Below are 6,000 nucleotides of genomic sequence, written 5' to 3' on the forward strand. Positions count from 1 at the left end.
AAGATAGTAGAGAGAATTCTCGTATGTCCCACACTCGGTTTCTAGTATTATTATCTTATTCTAATTATGATACATTTGTTACAATTCATAAGCTAATGTTAATACATCATATTAAATAAAATCCATATTTTATTTAGATTTCCTTAGTTTTCACCTACTATCTTTTTCTGTTCCAGGATTACATGGAAGATAGGTATCACATTACATTGAGTTATTGGTTCTCCTAAGGCTCCTCTCCACTGTGACAGTATCTCAGACTTTTCTCATTTTTCATGACCTTGATAGTTTTGAGGAATATTGGTCAAGTATTTTATAAATTGTCTCTTAATTATGATTTTTCTGTTTTTGCTTTTTTTAATTTTTGTTTTGTTTTGATTTTTAGAGATTAGAATGGTATTATGATATTTTTAGGAGAAAAACCACAAAGGTAAAGTGTTATTTACATCACATCATATCAAGAGCACTGTTATGGATGAAATGTATCTCCCTCTCCCCAAAAATAAAGTTCTAACTCTCAGTATCTCAAAATATGTGATCTTATCTGTAAAGAGGATTGTTGCAGATGTAATTAGTTAAGTTAAAGTGAGGTTATACTGGAGCAAGTTTGGCTTTTTTTTTTTTTTTTTCAATTTTTTTTTAATGTTTAATGTTTATTTTTGAGAAAGGGAGAAAGAAAGACAGAAAGCAAGTGGAGGAGGGTGGGAGTGGGGGGTGGGGGGGGGCACAGTATCCGAAGCGGACTCCAGGCTCTGAGCTGTCAGCATAACACAAGGCTGGAACCCACAAACCACGTGATCGTGCCCTGAGCCAAAGTCGACCGCTTAACTGACTGAACCACCCAGGTGACCCTAGCGTTGGTGTCTAATCCAATATGCCTAGCATGCTTGTAAGAAGACAGCCATACGAAGACGGAGACACAGACAGAACACCTTGTGTTGATGAAAGCAAAGACTGGAGTTATGTGCTGGAGTCCAGCTCCAGCAGGTCCAGGGGTTCCTGAAGGATGAACGGCACTGGCGAAAAAGTGAAAAAAATAAAGTAAAATAAAATAAAACAAAAATAAAAATGAACGCAGACAACAGCAGTGTGTTGAACTGGCCGCTTTATTGTGGCAAACATGGCATTATATTTGCTAGCAATTTCCTTGTAGCGTACATCATCTGTGTTTTCTGGCATTGCCTAACTCTAAAATTGTTCCTATGTGTAATCACCCTTTAAGGAATAACATAGTTATTTTCTCATAATGTTCCCTCCTGCCCTTTGCTTATTGATTAATTTCTTCATATTATTTTCATTATGTATCTACGTTTATCTATAATCTATAAAGCATTTGCTTTGCTGTTTTCATGAAAGGTCATCTATCTCTCAACACCTCAAGTGGAACAGTTTACAGGGACATGACCTCTTAGTTGTTTCCCTGAACCTCTTGTGGCTTGAGGAACAAAAGTGTTCGCCTCGGTCCGAGGTGCCAGGAGGGGTCAAGAGGGCCTTAAGAACCCACGCCTTATACATTCTCAGAGAGACAGTGCACCTAGGAACTAATGAACCATTCTGTACTTTAACCTACTAGGTTCAATCATCATCTGGAATGCCTCCTGGGGGCCAAGTGGGCCTAAGGGTTGGAGTCACTTGTGGCCATAGATACACTCCTTTGTTGCCAGAGTGGGGCTTTTAAATCCATTTATTCCTCCTTTGCTGGCAAATGTATGAGGCTATCCTTCCTTTAGGTAGAGGAGTCTTTATAGGGGGTGGCAAGGGCTAAATGTAGTGTCGCACAATTTCCTCGTGGAACCTTATTTTCTTTCCCCAATGGTTCTTTTCCCAGGGGGCCTATCGAGGGCAATTCCCCAACAGACAATTTGCTGGAAGCTGAGCTATCCCGGCCTGAGTAGCAGGGCCCGGGCTGTGGATGGATTGGTGACTGCGGACCACCGACAGTGAAGCTTCTTGTAATCCCGCTTTTAGGTAATTGGGCCTTCAAACTACCTGGGGTATTGTCTGTTGGGGAATTGCCCTTGGCAGGCCCCGTGGGAAAAGAACCATTAGGGAAGAAAATAAGGTTCCGCAAGGAATTGTGCGGCCTTCCGTTTAGCCCTTGCCGTCCCCCATGGAGACTCCTCTACTTACAGGAAGGATAGCCTCATACAGTTGCCAACAAAGAAGGCCCGTAAAGGAGAGACATGGATTTGAAAGCCTGACTCTGGCAACTAAGGAGTGTATCTCTGGGCACAGGTGACTTCAACCCCTAGGCCCACCTGGCCCTCCAGAGGCATTCCAGATGATGACTAACCTAGTCGGTTAAGGTACAGAATGGTTCATTGGTCCCTAGGTGCATTGTCTCTCTGAGAATGTGTGAGGCATGAGTTTCTAAGGCGTTTTCGGCCCCTTTCTGGCACCTCAGACTGAGGCAAACACATTGTGCTTCTGGCCTCATGTGGTTAGGAGGTCATGTCCCTGTAACTGTTCCACTTGAGGTGCTGAGAAATGGAGGGCCTTTCACGAGAACAGCAAAGCAAATGCTTTGTAGATTATAGATAAATGCAGATGCATAATGGAATAATGTAAGAAATTAATCAATAATCAAAGGGTATGCGGGAAAAATTAGGGGAAATCGCCATGTTATTTCTTAAAGGTTGTTTACACATAGGAACATTTTCAAAATTAGGTAATGTTAGAAAAACATAGATGACATATGCTACAAGGAAATCACTAGCAAATATAATGCCACGTTTGCTACAATAAATCGGCCAGTTCAACACACTGTTGTCTGTGTCCATTTTTATTTTAGTTTTAGTTTTTTTTTTATTTTAGTTTTTTCTTTTTTAGTTTTTTATTTTAGTTTTGTTTTATTTTCACCGACGCTGTTCTTCCTTCGGGAACCCCTGGACCTACTGGAGCTGGACTTTGGCAACAATTCCCCAGGTACTTTTATTAAGGCCAAATTACATAAAAGCAGGAGTACAAGAAGCTTCACTGTCTGGGGGCCGCCCTGCAGTCCCGATCCATCCACCGCCCGGGCCCTGCCATCAGGCTGGTTGGATAGCTCGGCTTCCAGCAGTTATGCATCTGCAAACCAAGAATTGCCAAGGATTGCTGGGGACACTAGAAGCTAAGAGAAAGGCAGGGAACAGGTTATCCCCTAGAGACTTGGAATCTTCAAGAGAACATGGCCTTGAAGATACCTTGATGTCAGATTTCTAGGTTTCAGAATTCTGAAACAATACATTTATTTTATTTAAACCACCTGGCTTATAATACTTTGTTACAACATCCCTGGAAATATATACAGGTATATACTATTCACATAACTTATCACTGTTGATGTTGACCTTGAGCACCAAGCTCAGGTAGCGTTTGTCAGGTTTCTCAAATGTAAGTTATTCATTTTTTTCCCCTTATCTATACTGTACTTTTTGAAAAGCAATCACTATGCACAACCCACACTAAAGGAATGGGGATTTCTGGTCCACCTCCTTGAAGAAGGAAAAAATACATAAATATTTTAGAATTGTTCCATATGAAAGACTTGTCAAATCTCCCTCATTTATTTTAGTTATTCATTCAATCAATCAGTGTGTTGTATCATTATAAACTTATGGAACTTAATTTTATACTTTTGATTATAATCCAATAATACATTATTTTGTGGCTCATATGATTCCATGTTTGACCATTAGGTCCTTCAGCCGATATATAACATATGTACCTAGCCTTGTTGTAACTTAACTAATTACATCAGCAAGAACTCTATTTCTGAATAAGATCACATGTTGAGGTACTGAGATTAGGATTTTAATTTATCTTTTTGGAGCACTCATAACAGTGTCCTTGATATGATATAATAAAAATAATGCTTTACTTCTGTGGTCTTTCTCCTAAAAAAAAACATAATCCCATTCTACTCATGAAAAAAACATCAGACAAATCCCACCTAAGGAATGATATACAACATGGACATATGTAGATGTAGTGATATAAACTCTCTCTATATGTAGCAATTGTATGAAATATTTTAAGCATTATTGTAACTCTAAATCACTTATAATTTCATATATTTTTTTCTTCTTTGCCAAGTTTCATCACCCTTCATTAAGAATCTCTGACATCTAGGGGCACTTGGGTGGCTCAGTTGGTTAAGGCAACAACTTTTGGTTTCTTAGATCATGATCTCACAGTTCATGACTTCAAAGCCCGTGTCAGTGCAGAGCCCGGGATTTCTCTCTCCCTCTTCCTCTGTCCCTCCTTAGCCCTCTCTGTCCACCCGCACTCTCTCTCTCTCTTCTCTCTCTCTGTCTCAAAAGTAAATAAACATTTAAAAAAAGAATCTCTGATATTTAAACTTTAGTTCCAAGCTTAAATTTCTGCTTCAGAAGATTCTATTATCCTTTCTGTGGAATTATAAAATCTTTTCTTAACTAACACGCTGTTCCTATGTCACATAGTCACTGGTATTGCACTAAAACACCACAGTGATCATACCACAGCCTTGTGGAAAAATGTTCACTGCCTTTCCGTCACCACTTAAATAAAATTCTACTTCCGCTCAAAGTTTATATGATCAAGTTGCATACAGAATTTCTATTATCACCTCTCTATGCTCTCTTTCCCAATTCTCAAACATTAGTGAGTAGAATTTTCATATATATACCAAGTTATGTATCTTTTCATATTATTCCCACTATCCAGAATACACAGAGCCCACAGCCAAATGTCTGAGTCATATTTATCTTTTCCAGACAGGAACAAGTATGGTTTACTTGATAAAGCCTCTCCTAAGCTTTCCAGTTAGAAGTAATCTCTTGTCCCTGAACCATTCCCCACCCCAACATTTGAGTGTTTCTCCTTTTACACACCAGTCTTGATCTTATCCATAAATCTATGATTTTTGAAAGCAGAATACATATGTTAGCACTTTTTAAAATCCTCCACTGCACCTACCATGACATCATCCATATTTAGTTTTATATTTATCATGAATTCATGCGGCATAAATCAAAAAAAAGAGATTTTTAATCTTCTGCTAAATTGACAAAATTTACAGACCTTTTTCTTTCTCAGTTAAATCCAATTACACAATAATTTATTCACTATCTCCTCTATATTCAGGTTTCCATCTTTAGTAAACCATTTAATGGAGTTTTTCTAACTCAGGATAATTTATAAATCAGATATGATTTTAACCCCATTTCCTTCTTCCCATTATTCTCATATTTTAGTCTCTATTTGCAGTAATTGTTTTTCTCTAAGTACATAATCATACCATTGATTTGCTTGTGAATGTTGCACTTATTACCCTTAACATTACTCCTTTTCAAAGTAAAGGAAAGAGAACTTCTCCAAGAAGCCAAAGTTAAAAAAAAGTCTTTAAACCTAGAGAAATACTTATAAATTAAAGTGGTAGCTTCTACATAAGCCCATTCTCTAAATTAGTGACATTTTTATTTATTCTTTTAAATGTTTAGTTTTGAGAGAGAGTGAGCAGGGAGGGACAGAGACAAGGGGTATAGGGGATCTGAATCGGGCTATGCACTGACAGCAGAGAGCTGACGTGGGGCTCAAACTCCAAAACCCTGAGATTATGACCCAAGCTAAAGTCGGTAGCTTAACTGACTGAGCAACCCAATCCCCTCAGCTAGTGACATTTTTAAACATCAGGGAAAATTTTAGTTTCTTGCTAAGAAATGATATAAAGACTGATAAATAATTGAGAGCAACAATGGGATGCAGAAGCAACTTGAAAACTAGAACTAAAATGGGAAAGCTAAATGTTAAAATGCCTTCTCAAAAATAAACAACAGTTTAATACTACCATTAGTAGAGTGAATATGGCCATTACTGATTCTTTTCAAGATTGGTCAACACTTCTTAGTATTTGCTTGTCCAAATAAATAAGTATTTTTCTAGGATCATATTTCTTTTGAATGACTCTTCCTTAGAGGATTATAATCAGTAGTTATTTTGGTTTTTTTCAAATATGTATTTTTGAGAGAGAGAGCATGC

Source organism: Panthera pardus, unplaced genomic scaffold (assembly GCF_024362965.1).
Source record: "Panthera pardus isolate Hobbes unplaced genomic scaffold, ASM2436296v1 HiC_scaffold_13, whole genome shotgun sequence".
In the NCBI taxonomy this organism is placed as follows: domain Eukaryota; kingdom Metazoa; phylum Chordata; class Mammalia; order Carnivora; family Felidae; genus Panthera; species Panthera pardus.